Genomic DNA, 16891 nt, shown 5'->3' with positions numbered 1-16891 from the left:
ACTGAGCCACTGTGCCACCCTTTACTTATATTAAGTAAAGAGATAATGATAGAGCAGAAATTAAGTGTCAAAACAGGGGGAAGGCCAATTTTGACACCATTAGCTGGGCTAACACAGGGGGAGACAATGGCCATTGGTATTATCGCTGGACTATTAATCCAGAAACTCAGCTAATGTTCTGGGGTCCTGGGGTCAAATCCTGCCATGGCAGACAGTGGAATTTGAATTCAAGAATGGTTCTGGAATTAAGAGTCTAATGGTGAGTGTTACTCCATTGTTGATTGTGGAGAAAACTCATTCAGTTCCCTAATAACCTTTAGAGGAGAAAATCTGTCATCCTTACCCGGCCTTACATATGACTCCAGACACACAGCAATGGGTGGTATTGTGACTCAGTGGTTAGCACTGCTGCCTCTCAGTGCCAGGGTCCCGAGTTTGATTCACTCTAGGGTGACCGTCTGTGTGGAGTTTGCACGTTCACGCGATGTCTACATGAGTTTCTGTCAGGTGCTTTGGTTTCCTCCCACAATTCAAAGATGTGCAAGCTCGATGGATTGGCCATGCTAAATTACCCATAGTGTTCAGGGATGTGTAGATTAGGTGCGTTAACCATGGGAGATGCAAGGATAAGGGGATAGATCTGAGTGGGATGCTCCTCAGAATGTTGGTGTGGACACATGGGGTTGAATGGCCTGTTTCACACTGTATGGAATCTATGATTCTATGATTCCATGTGGTTGTCTGTTAACTGCCCTATGGGCAGGAAATACTGGCTTGGCCAGAGATGCCCACATCCTATGAATGAATGAAAGAAAACCACTGCACCGTGGGCCAGGAGGCCATTCAGGCTGGGGGAGCACAAAGAAAAGAGGGGGATTTGATAATGAGGGGGACTGATAGCATCCTTTATAAGCAGGATTGAGAGTTCTGCATGGTGTGTTGCCTGCCTGGTGCCAAGATAAGGGGCATCTCGAACCGGCTTGAAAGTATAATGGAGTGCGGGGGTGGGGGAAATGGGGGAGGATCCAGTTGTTGCGCGTGTTGGGACCAACAACCTCAGTAAAAATAGGCAAAAGGTCCTATTTGGGCAATATCAGGAAAGCTATCAGAAGTGTATATCAGATTAAACAGACAGAGAGAAATAAGAAAGAGGTGAATACAGCATCAGTGCTGAGGAACAGATTCCAGTGAATGGACCAAATAAGAGTTCGAAATATACAAATGCACTGAGTGTAAGGAATAAATTCAATAATCTGCACGCACAAATTCAAATTTAAGATTTTGCTATAGGATCAATTACTGAGACATATTTGCAGAATCGTTAGGATTGGGAACTAAATATATCCGGTTGTAAGGTTCACAGGATGGACATGGGGAAATGACAGAAGAGGTGGAGCAGCTTTATTGATTAGAAACACAAAGACTTTAATGGTGAGGGAGGTTATAATGAGGGGAAAGCCTTCAGTGCAACTGAGGAGCAGAAAAAGATCTAAAACTGTAATAGATATTGTATGTACCCTGTCCCCTCCCCCCCCTCCCCCCCCAAACACACACACACACACACATCGCCAGCAGCAGCTCTGAGGTGCTGGATTGTATATATACAGAAATTAGACAAGTGTGTAGCAAAGCCATTGTATTATTAATGGGGAAGTTTAACTTTAACTTAGATTGGGAGAGAGACAAGTGCTCTGTCAGAAAGGTAGTGAATTGCTGCCGTGTGTCCAGAATAGTTTCCAACAGCAATAGGTCCTGGATACAACAAGGGGACCCTGACTATAATCTTTCAGAATGATTCCTGAAGAAGGGCTCATGCCCGAAACGTCGATTCTCCTGCTCCTTGGATGCTGCCCGACCTGCTGCGCATTTCCAGCAACACATTTCCAGTTATAATCTTTCAGAGTTCCCAGGATACAGCAGTCATACCTCGGATTGGAAAATTGCAAATGTCACTTCACATTTAACAAGGATGTGAGAGAAAAACCAGGAAATTACAGGTCACGAAGCCAATATTTGTGGTGTGGAAATTGTTGGGATCTATAATCAAGGATGGGGGTAACTGAAGACCTTAAAAATGGTCAGTTAATCAGGGAGAGTCAGCATGGATTTGTGACAAGTTGGTCACGCTGAAAAAATCTCATTGAACTTTTTTGAAGAGGATACGAAAGTCCTGGACACAGTAATGTCTATGGATGTTGCTTACAGGGACTTCCAGAAGGCATTTGATAAAGTCCCATGTAAGAAACCGTAAACTGAGGTAGAAATCCACAGAATTGAGGCTAAAATACTGACACACTTGGAAATTGGTTGAGTGACAGGTCACCGAAAATAGGGATAATGGGTAAGTGCTGAAATTGGCAGGATGTGACCAGTGGTGTCCAATAGGAATGCGTGTTTATGCCTCAGTTATTTACAATATTTATTAATGAATTAAATAATGACATAGAAATTCAGATACTCGAGTTTTCTAATGACACAAAGTTAGGCAGCATTGTAGATAGTGTCAATAGAGTCAGAGAGTCATACAGCATTCATCTAGTGCAGTCTTTAACAGAGTATAATTTATCTTTGATAGACAACTCCTTGACCCCCATCTCTCTGTCTTACTCTCTCTCCCCTCTCCGCCCCCACTCCCCCACCCCCCCACCCCCTACCCCCCCCCACCCACCCCACCCCACCCCACCCTGCCTCAGCTGCACAGATCTCACTTTGAATTCCACCCTTCTTTCTCTCTCCAAGCTCTATCCCCCACTCTCTCAGTTCTCCGGCTCTCTCTCTCTCTCCTTGAACTCCATCTCTCTCTCTCTCTCTGAGCCCCACCCCTCTCTCCATTTGAGCTGCTGGGACTCTGATCTGCGCCAATTCCAGTGAATCCCATGGATAATAATGACCGGATATTTGGAGTGTGAGTTTGATGATGGAAATGTGAACCAATACAGCAAAGACATTACAGATGGTTTGTACAGACAGCAAAGCCCAAACCAGAGCATTGTGTCAATCAACACAGAACTTTTGAAAGCTTCAATAAAAGAGGTTATTAATGTGATTCTCAGAGATGTGTCATTATTCTAGTTACAAATGGCTCTTTCCCAGTGAAGGTCCATCCTGCTGAATATTAGATACAGCTGGGCTTTGGAGAAATATTTGGCAGTTGGAGTGTAATGTGGGGGAGTGTGACCTTGTTCACTTTCACAATAACTTTCACAAATGTGACTGGAACATTGCTAAGTCCAAATAGCAAAACTTGCCATTGGGTATAATCCATTAGGTGTGATAAATACAGAAACTCGCTTAGTTCTAGTTATCAGTGAGTTCTTGTCAACATTCTTTTAACAAATCAATTTTTGACAAGAACAAAAGATTGTCTCTTCACTCTGAGGCTGTGCTCTTGGATCTTCAACTCTCCTATTATTGGAAACATCTTCTCCATGTCCACTCGATCCAGGCCTCTCTGTATTCTGTAATTTTCAATGACATTCCCTCTTATCCTTCTAAACTCCATCAAGTACAGAACCAATGTCCTCAATGACTCCTCATACAAACATCTTTGTATTTTCTGAGCAACCTCACTAAATCTACCTGTTGATCTATTTCCAGATACAAAAATATAGTGTCTGAATTCTCTAATACCTCTGAATTTGTTCATCTAATAACAGGAAGTTTACTTTGGGAATTGTCCAGTTCTTTTTTGATCTCAAGCTTTTTCTGATCCCCTGCTCCATTATACTCACTACTTGAAAACCTGTACATGACTGAATGGTTCCTCAGAACCTGGGAGAAGAATTAAGGATGCTGGTTTTATGTTGAGGTTTAGCTACAACTTGACAAGTAGGACACATTTTATAAAACTGCACCACATCTTTATCCAATTGTGGCTCAGTAAAATACCTGTTTCTGGATGTCTGTGTTTTCCTAATCCCCATGTGGCCTGCCATGGGAGTCTCATGTGCCCCTTATACTATCTCCCTATGATAGCTGGGTGGGACCACTAGCCAATATCTAACCGACCATTCTTCATCTGGGGGTCCATGGGGGGGGGAGTCTCCACTTCCTCATCAGCCTCCATTCTGAAGGTAATAACACTCTGAAACCCCTCCAGCCTCGACCTCAGTATGAGCTGACTGTGCTCATTTATTTCACTCAGGATCTGCTTTTTGAATCTGCTGTAATTAGGGACATCATACCAAACACTCCACCTGGATTATCTTCACTCTTTCGGAAAGTTTCAGCGATCCTTTCACTTGTTGTGGTGTCACATCACCCCTTATTGATGGATTTTGTTTAACCATTGCCCTGGTTACCTCACACGAAGGAGAGAGACCAGGAACCTGTTCCTGTCATTGTTCTGTTTCTTGGACCTCCTTTGGACATTCTGTAATTATTGGGGAAGCTACTGCCTTTAGTCCTGACAAATCATTCCCCAGAAGGAAATCGACTCCCTCAACAGGGAATGTTTTCCCCACTCCGACAATTACTTCTCCTGATAACAAATCACATTCAAGTTGTACCTTTCAGAATGAAAGCGGAATATATTCTCCACCAATCCCATTGATTAATACCTTTGCTCCCATCGAGCTCTGTGGAGGGAAAATCAATTCTTTCTCCAGTAAAGGTGATTGTGTTGTCCCTGTATCTCTCAGTTTGGTTCTGGGTTTAGCTGAAGAAAAAGGAGTCACCATTCCTTTTAAAAAAAATCCTGTCCACCTCTCATCTACCTTCCAACTTCCTTTACTAATGACAGAATTTACCTCCAGTATTTTTGTTATAGTTACAGCTACACCTGCTCTGTGAGATTGTCAGTTTGTGTTCCCTTCTCTGACTTATTTTTACTTACCCGTATAAATCCCATGAGTTTATCTCACAATTTTCAACATTCCAAACACACATGGCCCACCTTATTCCAAGAGAAACATTTCAGCTTCTGATCTTCACTTCCACCCTCAGCAATTTCCTTCTTAATCTGAGGAGGAGTTCTCAGGCTGTTCCCTACTGTCCATTCTCTCCCCTGGCTCCCTGCCTTCCTCACACTCTCCCAATTTTTATTTTTCTCCCATTTCTGGGCCTGATGGGAAAAAGGTTTCTGGATCGGTCTCCCATCAGGTGGCTTCTCCACCTCCTGATGCTGCTTGGCTTGTTGTGCTCTTCCAGCCTCCTGTTTGTCTACTTTGGATTCCAGCATCTGCAGGGTTTTGGCTTAAACGAAGTCGATAATCACTAACCATTCTAGCTGCTTGTCTTACTGTCGTTCCCCTTTGGTCTTCTACATGAATTCCGATTCATGAAGGGAAGGAAGTTTTGAATTCTTCTCAGAGAATAATTTCTCTGAGAACATTGTAAGTATTCTCAGCTGTTAATGCTCTTATCCACCTGTCAACATTATTTTGTTGAACTCTCTTAAACTCAGTACAGGTTTGTCCAGGCTGTTTGTGTATGTTCTGAAACATCTGTCTGTATGTTTCTGGGGCCAACTCATATGTGCTTAGAATAGCAATTTTCACCTCCTCATGATCCTGAGAACATTCCTCTGACAGGGATGTCGAAACCTCTTGTGCTTCCCAAGTTCATTTTTGCACAGGCAAGGTCCAACCTGTTTTTCCCACCTCACTTGTGTTGCTATCTTCACTAACGACATGAAAAATGCTTCCACATCCTTCTCTTCATTGTCATAGAGTCATACAGCAAACAAACAGGCCCTTCTGTTTGTCGACATGTCAATGCCAATCAATAAACACCAAACTCCATTTCCCTGCACTTGGCCCGTAGCCTTCCATGCCCTGGCATTTTATGTGCTCGTCTGGATGTTTCTTAAATGTTGTGAGAGGAGCTGCCTCCACCACCTTCTCAAACAGCACATTCCATATTTCTAACACCCTCTGGGGAAAAAAGTCCCAAAACCCCAGTAAACCAATTTTTCACACGGTAAGCTTATTCCCTCTGGTCATAGACATGTCTGCCATGGGGAAAAGATTCTCACAATTGACTTTGTCTATGCCTTTCATATTTTTGTATACCTCAATCAGATTCCCCCCAGAGAAAACAAACCCAATCTATCCAGTCTCTCCTCATAACTAACACTTTCCATCCCAGAGAACATTCTGATTAATCTCCTCTGCATCCTCTCCAGTCCAATCACGTTCTTCCAACAGTGTCATGACCAGAAATGTGCACAGTATTCCAGACATGATATAACCAATGCTCTGTCAGGTAACAACAAGAATTCTTCCTTTCTATATTCTACACCCTGGTCAATGATTACAAGCATCCCATATGCTTTCTTCACCACCCAGTCGAGTTGATGCCTTCCGGGATCGATGGAGTTGTACACCAAGGTCCCTTCATTCCTCAGTACTCCCAAGGAACATAAGAACATAAGAACTAGGAGCAGGAGTAGGCCGTCTGGCCCTTCAACCCAGCTCTGCCATTCAATAAGATCATGGTTGATCTTTTCATGGACTCAGCTCCACATAAGACCTAAAGACATAGGAGTGGAAGGAAGACCATTTGGCCCATCGAGTCCCCTCCGCCATTGAATCATGGGTGATGGGCATTTAAGGACATTTACCCGCACTGTCCCTGCAGCCCTTAATTCATTGCAAGATTAAGAATTTATCAATCTCTGTCTTGAAGACATTAAATATCTCGGCCACCACTGCGCTCTGTGGCAATGAATTCCAAAGGCCCATAACTCTCTAGCTGAAGAAATGTCTCCTCAGTTCTGTTTTCAACTGATTCCCTCTAACTCTAAGGATGTGCCCACAGATGCTAGTATCCCTACCTAACAGAAACAATTTCCCAGCATCCAACCTTTCTAAGCCATGCATTATCTTGTAGGTTTCTATTAGATCTCCCCTCAATCTTCTAAACTCGAATGAATACAATCCCAGGATCCTTGGCCGTTCATCATATATTAGACTTACCATTCCAGGGCTCATCCGTGTGAATCTCCACTGGACACGGTCCAGTGCCAGTATGTCCTTTCTGAGGTGTGGGGTCTAAAACTGGACACAGTGTTTTAAATGGGGCCTAACCAGAGCTTTGTAAAGTCTCAGTAGCACATCTCATTTTACATTCCAATCGTCTTGAGATAAATGGCAATATTACATTTGCTTTCTTAACCACAGACTCAACCTGCAAGTCAACCTTGAGAGAATCCAGGACTCACATTCCTAGATCCCTTTGTACTTTGGCTTTATGAATTTTCTCACCGTTTAGAAAATAGACCATGCCTGTATTATTTTTTCTAAAGTGCAAGACCTGGCATTCGCTCTCACTGTATCTCTTAATTCCTTTATTGTTAAAAAAAATCTGTCTTAGCTTTAAAACATTTACTGAGGTAGCATCAATTTCTTCATTGAGCAAGGAATTTCATAGATTTATGACTCTCTGGGTGAAGATGTTCCTTCTCAATTCAGTCCTAAATCTGCTCCCCTGAATTTTGAGGCTAAACCCTCTTGTTTTAGTTTCACCTGCCAATGGGAACATCCTCTCTACTTCTGTCTTATCTATTCTCTTTATAATTTTATTTGTTTCTATAAGGTTCCCCTCATTCTTCTATGTTCCAATGAATATATCCCAGTCTTCGCAGTCTCCCTTCATAAGCCAACCCCCTCAACCCCAGAATCAGCCTAGTGAACTTTCTCTGCACCCCTCTAGTGCCAGTATAGGCTTTTTCAAGTAAGGAGACCATTACTGCACGCAGTACTCCAGGTGTGGTCTCACCAGCACCCTGTACAGCTGCAACATAACCTTCCTGCTTTTTAAACTCAATCCCTTTAGCAATGAAGGACAAAATTCCATTTGTCTTCCTAATTGTTTGTTGTATGATCTCATGGTAGCTAAGTTCTTAAGAAATGCTATAATGCTTGAACTTTCAGCTTTATTTCTTCATTTTCTACGTAAAACTAAAAATATCTGCAACGTGTAACTTTGAACTTTTTTCTTTCTTTCTACCTTGTTCTTACGATTCTGTACTGAGGTCCTTGTACCTTAGATGGCACCTTGTGAGGTGGTGTTACATACTTTTCACTGTACCCCAATACTTTTGTACTCGAGTACACGTGGAAATAAACTTAAATAAAAATCAAATCAATATCAATAACACCACCAATTTATGTGGCCTCTGAAAACTTTATAATTATACAATCACAGTCAATTTGTTAATGTACATTACAAACAGCAAGGGTCCCAGCCCCAATCCCTGTCTTACACCACTGGTCACAGGTTTCCAATCACAAAGACAACCCTCCACCATTACTCTTTGCCTCATATTTGGATCCAATTTGCCAAAATGCCTTGTATCCCATGGGCTCTTACCATAACTCCAGGAAAGGCAAGAGAGGTAGGCAAGTACTGCAGGAGTCTTCTGTGGCTATCCCCATTTCAAACAAGTATGCTGTTTTGGAAAATGTAGGGGATGATGGAAACTCAGGGGTACTTAGCATGAGCAGCCAAGTTTCTGGTATTGACACTGGCTCTAATGTAATGAGAGGTACGTCGGGTTCCAAACGATAGACTGTGTTAGGGGACTCTCTAGCCCGAGGTATAAACAGACGTTTCTGTGGGCAGCAGTGAAAAATCAGAATGGTGTGTTGCTTCCCTGGTGCCCGGATCAAGGATGTCTCAGAGAGGGTGCAGAATGTTCTCAAGGTGGAGACGGACCAGCAGGAGGTCATTGTACACTTTGGAACCAACGACACAGGAAGGGAGAAGGTTGAGATTCTGAAGGGAGATCGCAGAGAGTTAGGCAGGAATTTAAAAAGGAGGTCCTCGAGAGTAGTAATATCTGAATTACTCCTGGTGCTATGAGCTAGTGAGGGCAGGAATAGGAGGATAGAGCAGATGAATGCATGGCTGAGGAGCTGGTGTTCGGGAGAAGGATTCACATTTTTGGATCTTTGGAAGTTGTTTTGAGGTAGACGTGAACTGTACAAGAAGGACGGATTGCACCGAAATTGGAAGGGGACTAATATACTGGCAGGAAAATTTGCTCGAGCTGCTCGGGAGGATTTAAACTAGTAAGATGGGCGGGTGGGACCCAGGGAGATAGTGAGGAAAGATTTCAATCTGAGATTGGTACAGTTGAGAACAAAGGCAAGTCAAACAGTCAGGAGAGGCAGGGACAAAGCAGAGAACAAGGTAGAACTGATAAATTAAACTGCATTTATTTCAATGCAAGAGGCCTAACAGGGAAGGAAGATGAACTTAGGGCGTGGTTAGGAACATGGGACTGGGATATCATAGCAATTACAGAAACATAGCTCAGGGATGGGCAGGACTGGCCGTTTAATGTTCTAGGATACAAATACAAGGAAGGACAGAAAGGGAGGCACAAGAGGAAGGAGAGTGGCATTTTTGATAAGGGATAGCATTACAGCTGTACTTAGGGAGGATATTCGCGGAAATACATTCAGGGAAGTTATTTTGGTGGAACTGAGAAAAAAGAAGGGGATGGTCACCTTTTTGGGATTATATTATAGCCCCCCTCCAGTAGTCAGCGGGAAATTGAGAAACAAGTTTGTAAGGAGATTTCAGTTATCAGTAAGAATAATGGGGTGGTTACAGTAGGGGATTTTAACTTTCCAAACATAGACTGGGACTGCCATAGTGTTAAGGGTTTAGATGGAGAGGAATTTGTTAAGTGTGTACAAGACAATTTTCTGATTCAGTATGTGGATGCACCTACTAGAGAAGGTGCAAAACTCGACCTACTCTTGGGAAATAAGGCAGGGCAGGTGACTGAGGTGTCAGTGGAGGAGCACTTTTGGTCAGCGACCATAATTCTATTCATTTTAAAATAGTGATGGAAAAGGTTAGACCAGATCCATAAGTTGAAGTTCTAAATTGGAGGAAGGCTAATTTTGCCAGTATCAGGCACGGTGGCACAGTGGTTAGCACTGCTGCCTCACAGTGCCAGAGACCGGGTTCAATTCCCACCTTAGGCAACTGTCTGTGTGGAATTTGCACATTCTCCCTGTGTCTGTGTGGGTTTCCTCCGGGCGCTCCGGTTTCCTCCCACAGTTCAAAAATGTGCAGGTTAGGTCAATTGGCCATGCTAAATTGCCCATAGTGTTAGGTGAAGGGGTAAACATAGGGGAATGGGTCTGGTTGGGTTGCTCTTCGGAGGGTCAGTATGGACATGTTGGGCTGAAGGGCCTGTTTCCACACAAAGTAATCTAATCTAAAACTCTGAAAAGCTGATTAGGGGCAGTTGCTCGCGGGTAAAGGGACAGCTGGAAAATGGGAAGCCTTCAGAAATGAGATAACTTGAGTCCAGAGAAAGTATATTTTAGTTAGGGTGAAAGGAAAGGCTGGTACATGTAGGGAATATTGGATGACAAGAGAAGTTGAGGGTTTGGTTAAGAAAAAGAATGAAGCATATGTCAGGTATAGACAGGATAGATCGAGTGAATCCTTAGAGGTGTACAAAGGCAGTAGGAGTATACTTAAGAGGGAAATCAGGAGGGCAACAAGGGGACATGAGATAGCTTTGGCAAATATGGTTAAGGAGAATCCAGAGGGGTTTTACAAATACATTAAGGACAAGAGGGTAACTAAGGAGAGAATAGGGACCCTCAAAGATCAGCAAGGCGACCTCTGTGTGCAGCTGCAGGAGATGGGGCAGATACTAAACGAGTATTATGCTTCAGTTTAACTGTGGAGAAGGATATTGAAGATATAGAATGTAGGGAAATAGATGGTGACATCTTGAAAAGTGTTCATATTACAGACGAGGAGGTGCTAGATGTCTTGAAATGCATAAAAGTGGATAAATCCCAGGACCTAATTAGGTGTACCTGAGGACTCTGTGGGAAGCTAGGGAAGTGATTGCTGGGCCTCTTACTGTGATATTTGTATCCTCAATAGTCACAGATGATGTGCCAGAAGACTGGAGGTTCACTAATTAGTGTCACTATTTAATAAAGGTGGTAAGGACAAGCCAGGGAACTGTAGACCAGTGAGCCAGACGTCGGTTGTGAGGAAGTGTTTGGAAGGAAGCCTGAGGGACAGATTGTCCATATATTTGGAAAGGCAAAGACTGATTAGGGATAGTCAGCATGGTTTTGTGCATGGGAAATCATGTCTCACAAACTTGATTGAGTTTTTTGAAGAAGTAACAGAAAGAATTGATGAAGGCAGAGCGTTAGACAGGATCTGTATAGACTTCAGTAAGGCATTCGACAAGGTTCCCCATGGGAGATAGGTTAGCAAGGTTAGATCTCATGGAATACAGGAGAACTAGCCATTTGGATACAGAACTGGCTCAAAGGTAGAAGACAGAGGATGGTGGTGGAGAATGTTTTTCAGACTGGAGGCCTGTGACCAGTGGAGTATCATAAGGATTGGTGCTGGGTCAACTACTTTTTGTCATTTACATAAATGATTTGGATATGAACATAGGCGGTAGAGTTAGTAAGTTTGCAAATGACACCAAAATTGGAGTTGTAGTGGACAGCGAAGAAGGTTACCTCAGATTACAACAGGATCTTGATCCGATGGGCCATTGGGCTGATGAATGGCAGATGGAGTTTAATTTAGATAAATGCAAGGTGCTGCATTTGGGAAAGCAAATCTTAGCAGGACTTATACACTTAATGGTAAGGTCTTCGGGAGTGTTGCTGAACAAAGAGACCTTGGACTGCAGGTTCATAGCTGCTTGAAAGTAGAGTCATAGGGAGATAGTATAGTGAAGAAGACATTTGGTATGCTTTCCTTTATTGGTCAGAGTATTGAGTATAGGAGTTGGGAGGTCACCGAGGCCACTTTTGGAGTATTGCATTCAATTCTGGTCTCCTTCCTATCAGAAAGATGTTGTGAAACTTGAAAGGGTTCAGAAAAGATTTACAAGGATGTTACCAGGGTTGGAGGATTTAAGCTATAGGGAGAGATTAAATAGGCTGGGGATTTTTTCCCTGGAGTGTCAGAGGCTGAGGAATGACCTTACAGAGGTTTATAAAATCATGAGGGGCATGGATAGGGCAAAGAGACCAAGTCTTTTCCCTGGAGTAGTGGAGCCCAGTACTAGAGGGCATAGGTTTACGGTAAGAGGGGAAAGATATAAAAGAGACTTGAGGAGCAACTTTTTTATGCACAGGGTAGTGCGAGTGCAGAATGGGGTGCCAGAGGAAGTGCTGGAGGCTGGTACAATTGCAACATTTAAAAGGCATCTGGATGGGTATATGAATAGGAAGGGTTTGGAGGGATCTGGGCCAGGAGTTTGCAGGTGGGACTAGATTGGGTTAGGATGTCTGGTCAGCATGGGCAAGTTGGACCGAAGGGTCTGTTTCTGTTTCCATGCTGTACATCTCTATGACTCTAGGAGGAGGCTGTTCAGTCCTTCGTGTCAGTGCTAGCTGTTTACTAACCTCACTCACAATGAACATCTCCATTGAATGTTTATTGTTGGGAAGTAATTGAATCTGGGTTTAGAGACAGAATGTCTGACAAATATGAACAGACCAGAGTAAGTCAGCATGGATTTAAAAAGGGTCAGACATCTTTAACTAACCTGGTTACATGTTTTAACGAGGTCACTAATGTGTGAGATAAGGGAATGTGTTGTTTATTTGGACGTCCAGATGACATTCAAGGAAGTTCCACACAAGTGTTATAATGTTATAGTTGGAACAAAGAGATGACAGATAAACATATTCTGGATCTTTCTGCACAAATGAATTCTCAAATAAATCTCAGACATGTTGGTGAACCTGGAGTTTTATCAGAGGAAGGAGCTGAAGGAAATTAGTTGTTGGAGGAAAATGGTTCTGGGAAAATTAAAGTGTGTTAAATCAGCAGGGCCAAATAATCTATTTTCAGGAGTGCTTTGGAAAATATTAGAAACGTTGATGGTTATCTGTTTGTCGACTGTGGAATAGGTCCTACAGAATGGAAGGAGCTAATTTAACATGATTATTGAAAAAGAGAGAGAGAGAGAGAGAGAGAGAGAGGGAAAATAAGAAATGTTAGACCAATTAGCCGGAAATCAGCAGTGGAGAAAATGCCCAAGTTCATTATAAAATATTTTATTGCTTAGCACTTTGAAAACAGTGACAGAACTGGACAGAGTCAGCATGGATTGTCAAAAGGGAAATCGACTGGAATTGTTTGAGGATGTACTGAATGGATTTGATAAGGTGGGGGCCCGTGGATGTGATTGATTTGGATTTTGTAAGGGGAGTAGATAGGCGATTCTGTGGTCAAAAACGAGACTCACGAATAGCATGTTGCCTCCCAGTTGTACCGCTCAGGGATGTCTCAGATTGGCTGCAGGACAATCTGAAGGGGTGGGTGAACAGCTAGCTGTGATGGTTCACATAGGCACCAATAATATCGGTAATAAATGGAATGAGGTCTTACAAGCAGAATTTAGGGAGTTAGGAACCATATTAAAATGTAGGATCTCAGAGGTAGTAATCTCAGGATTGCGACCAGTGCCATGTGCTCGTCAGAGTCGAAATGAAAATACAGGCAGGCTGAATGCGTGGCTTGAGAGATGGTGCAGGAGGGAGGGGTTCAGATTTTTGGGACATTGGGACTGGTTCCTGAAGAGGTGGGACAATTACAAATCGAGCGGTCTACACCTGGGCAGGACTGGAACCAATGTCCTGTGGGATATGTTTGATCACGCTCTTGGGGAGGGTTCAAAATAGTGTAGCAGAGGGATGGGAACCAACTGAGGAGGTTAGTGGACAATAAGGAGGGAGTAACTAAAGCCTGTCAGGAACTAGATATTGAAGTCAGCATGACTAAGGTTAAGAGTAGGTAGGGAGCAGATGATTAACACAAAGGGACAAATGGTCTGAGGTGCATTTGTTTTAATGTGAGAAGTGTAGTAGGTAAGGCAGAGGAATTTAGGGCTTGGATTAGTATCTGGGAGTACGATGTTATTGCTATGACTGAGACTTGGTTGAGGGAAGGGCAAGATTGGCAACTAAATATCCCAGGATATAGATGCATCAGGCGGATAAAGAGAGGGAGGTAAAAGGGGTGGAGGAGTTGCATTACTGGTCAGAGTGGATATCACAGCTGTACTGAAGGAGGGCACTATGGAGGACTCGAGCAGTGGGGAAATATGGGCAGAGCTCAGAAACAGGAAGGGTGCAGTAACAATGTTGATGCTATCCTACAAGCCTCCTAACAGTGAACGTGGGATAGAGGTACAAATATGTAAACAGATTATGGAAAGATATAGGAGTAACAAGGTGGTGGTGATGGAAGATTTTAATTTTCCCAACATTGACTTGGATTCACTTAATGTTAGAAGTTAAGATTAGATTAGATTAGATTAGATTAGATTAGATTACAGTGCGGAAACAGGCCCTTCGGCCCAACAAGTCCACACCGACCCGCCGAAGCGAAACCCACCCATACCCCTACGTTTACCCCTTACCTAACACTACGGGCAATTTAGTATGGCCAATTCACCAGACCCTGCACATCTTTTGGATGGTGGGAGGAAACCGGAGCACCCGGAGGAAACCCACGCAGACACGGGGAGAACGTGCAAACTCCACACAGTCATTCGCCTGAGGCTGGAGCAGAAGATGGAGCAGAATTTGTAAGGAGCATCCAGGAGGATTTTACAGAGTGATGTGGAAATAGTCTAACTCAGGAAGGGGCCATACTGGACCTGGTATTGGGGAATGAGCCCGGCCAGGTGGTTGAAATTTCAGTAAGGGATTATTTTAGTAACAGTGACCACAATTCCATAAGTTTTAGAATGCTCATGGACAAAGACGAGAGTGGTCCGAAAGGAAGAGGGCTAAACTGGGGGACGGCCAACTATAGCAAAATTTGGCAGGAGCTGGGGAATGTGGATTGGGAGCAGCTGTTTAAAGGGAAATCCACATTTGATATGTGGGAGGCTTTTAAAGAGAGGTTGACTAGAGTCAGGACAGACATGTCCCTGTGAAAATAAGGGATTGAAATGGCAGGATTAGGAAACGCTGGATGACAGATGAAATTGTGAGACTAGCTAAGAGGAAAAAGGATGCATACATAATGTCTAGGTAGCTGAAAACAGACTAAGCTTTGTAAGAATATCGTGAAAGTAAGACCAATCTAAAATGAGGAATTAAAAGGGCTAAAAGGGGTCACGAAATATCATTAACAAACAGGATGAAGGAAAATCCCAAATCCTTTTATTCATATATAAGGAGCAAGAGGGTGACTAGAGAAAGGGTTGGCCCACTCAAGGACAAAGGAGGAAAGTTATGTGGGGAGTCAGAGAAAATGGATGAGATTCTTAATGAGTGCTTTACGTCAGTATTCACCAAGGAGAGGGAAGTGACAGATGTTGAAGTTGGGGATAGATGTTTGATTACTCAGGGTCAAGTCAGTTTAAGGAGGGAGGAAGTGTTGGGTATTTTAAAAGGCATCAAGGTGAACAAGTCCCCAGGTCGGGATGGGATCGATCCCAGCTTACTGAGGGAAGCAAGAGAGGAAATAGCTGGGGCCTTAATCGATATCTTTGTAGCAACCTTGAACATGGATGAGGTCCCAGAGGGCTGGAGAATTGCTAATGTTTAAGAAGGGTAGCCAGGATAATCCAGGTAACTATCAACCAGTGAGCCTGATGTAGTGGTAGGGAAGCTGCTGGAGAAGATACTGAGGAGTAAGATCTATTTACATTTGGAAGAAAATTGACTTATCAGTTATAGGCAGCATGAATTTGTGCAGGGAATGTCATGTCTTACCAACTTTATTGAAATTTTTGAAGAAGTGATGAAGTTGATTGATGAGGGAAGGGCTGTGGATGTCATACACATGGATTTCAGGAATGCATTTGATAAAGTTCCCCATGGTAGCCTGATAAAGAAATTAAAGTCGCATGGGATCCAGAGTGTACTCACTAGATGGATAGAAAACAGGCTGGGCAACAGAAGACAGACAGTAGTAGTGGAAGGAATTTCTCAAAATGGAGAACAGGAATCTGTGCTTGTACCGCACTTGTTTTTGATATACATAAATAATCTGGAGGAAGGTATAGGTGGTCTGATTAGCAAGTTTGCAGATGACACTAATATTGGTGGAGTAGCAGATAGTGAAGGGGCCTGTCAGAGAATGCAGCAGAATATAGATAGATTGGAGAGTTGGGCAGAGAAACGGACGGATGGAGTTCAAACCAGGCAAATGCGATCTGATGAATTTTGGAAGATCCAAATCTGGAGTAAACTGTACGGTGAATGGAACGCCCTGGAAAAATTGATGCCCAGAGAGACCTGTGTGTTCAGGTCCATTGTACCCTGGAGGTGGTAACACAGGTCGATAGAGTGGTCAAGAAGGCATATGGCATACCTTCCTTCACCAGACGTGGTATTCAGTACAAGAGTTGGCAGGTCATATTAGAATTATATCGGACTTTGGCTTGGCCACATTTGGAATACTGCGTACAGTTCTGGTTGCCACATTACCAGAAAGATGTGGATGCTTTGGAGAGGGTGCAGAGGAGGTTCACCAGGATTGCCTGGTATGGAGGGCATTAGCTATGAAGAGAGGTTTAGTAGATTAGGATTATTTTCATTAGAAAGTCGAACATTGAGGGGGGACCTGATTGGGGTCTACAAAATCATGAGAGGTATAGACAGATAGCGAGAAACTTTTTCCCAGAGTGGGGGACTCAATTACTCGGGGTCATGAGTTCAAGGTGAGAGTGGAAACATTTAAGGGAAATATGTGTGGAAGGTTCTTCACACAGAGAGGGATTGGTCCTGGAACACGTTGCCAGTGGAGATGGTAGAGGCAGGCACAATAGCATCATTTAAGATATATCTAGATAGGTACATGGATGGGCAGGGAGCAAAGGGAGACAGAGCCTTGGAAAATTGATGACAGGTTTAGATGGAGGATATGGACCAGTGCAGGCTAGTAGGGCCGAAGGGCCAGTTCTTGTGCT

Source organism: Chiloscyllium plagiosum, unplaced genomic scaffold (genome assembly GCF_037043375.1).
Source record: "Chiloscyllium plagiosum isolate Xiang-an unplaced genomic scaffold, Cpla_swu_hap1 HiC_scaffold_9, whole genome shotgun sequence".
Lineage (NCBI taxonomy): Eukaryota > Metazoa > Chordata > Chondrichthyes > Orectolobiformes > Hemiscylliidae > Chiloscyllium > Chiloscyllium plagiosum.
The sequence above is the reverse complement of the archived record's forward strand: the minus strand, read 5'-3'. Positions refer to the sequence as shown.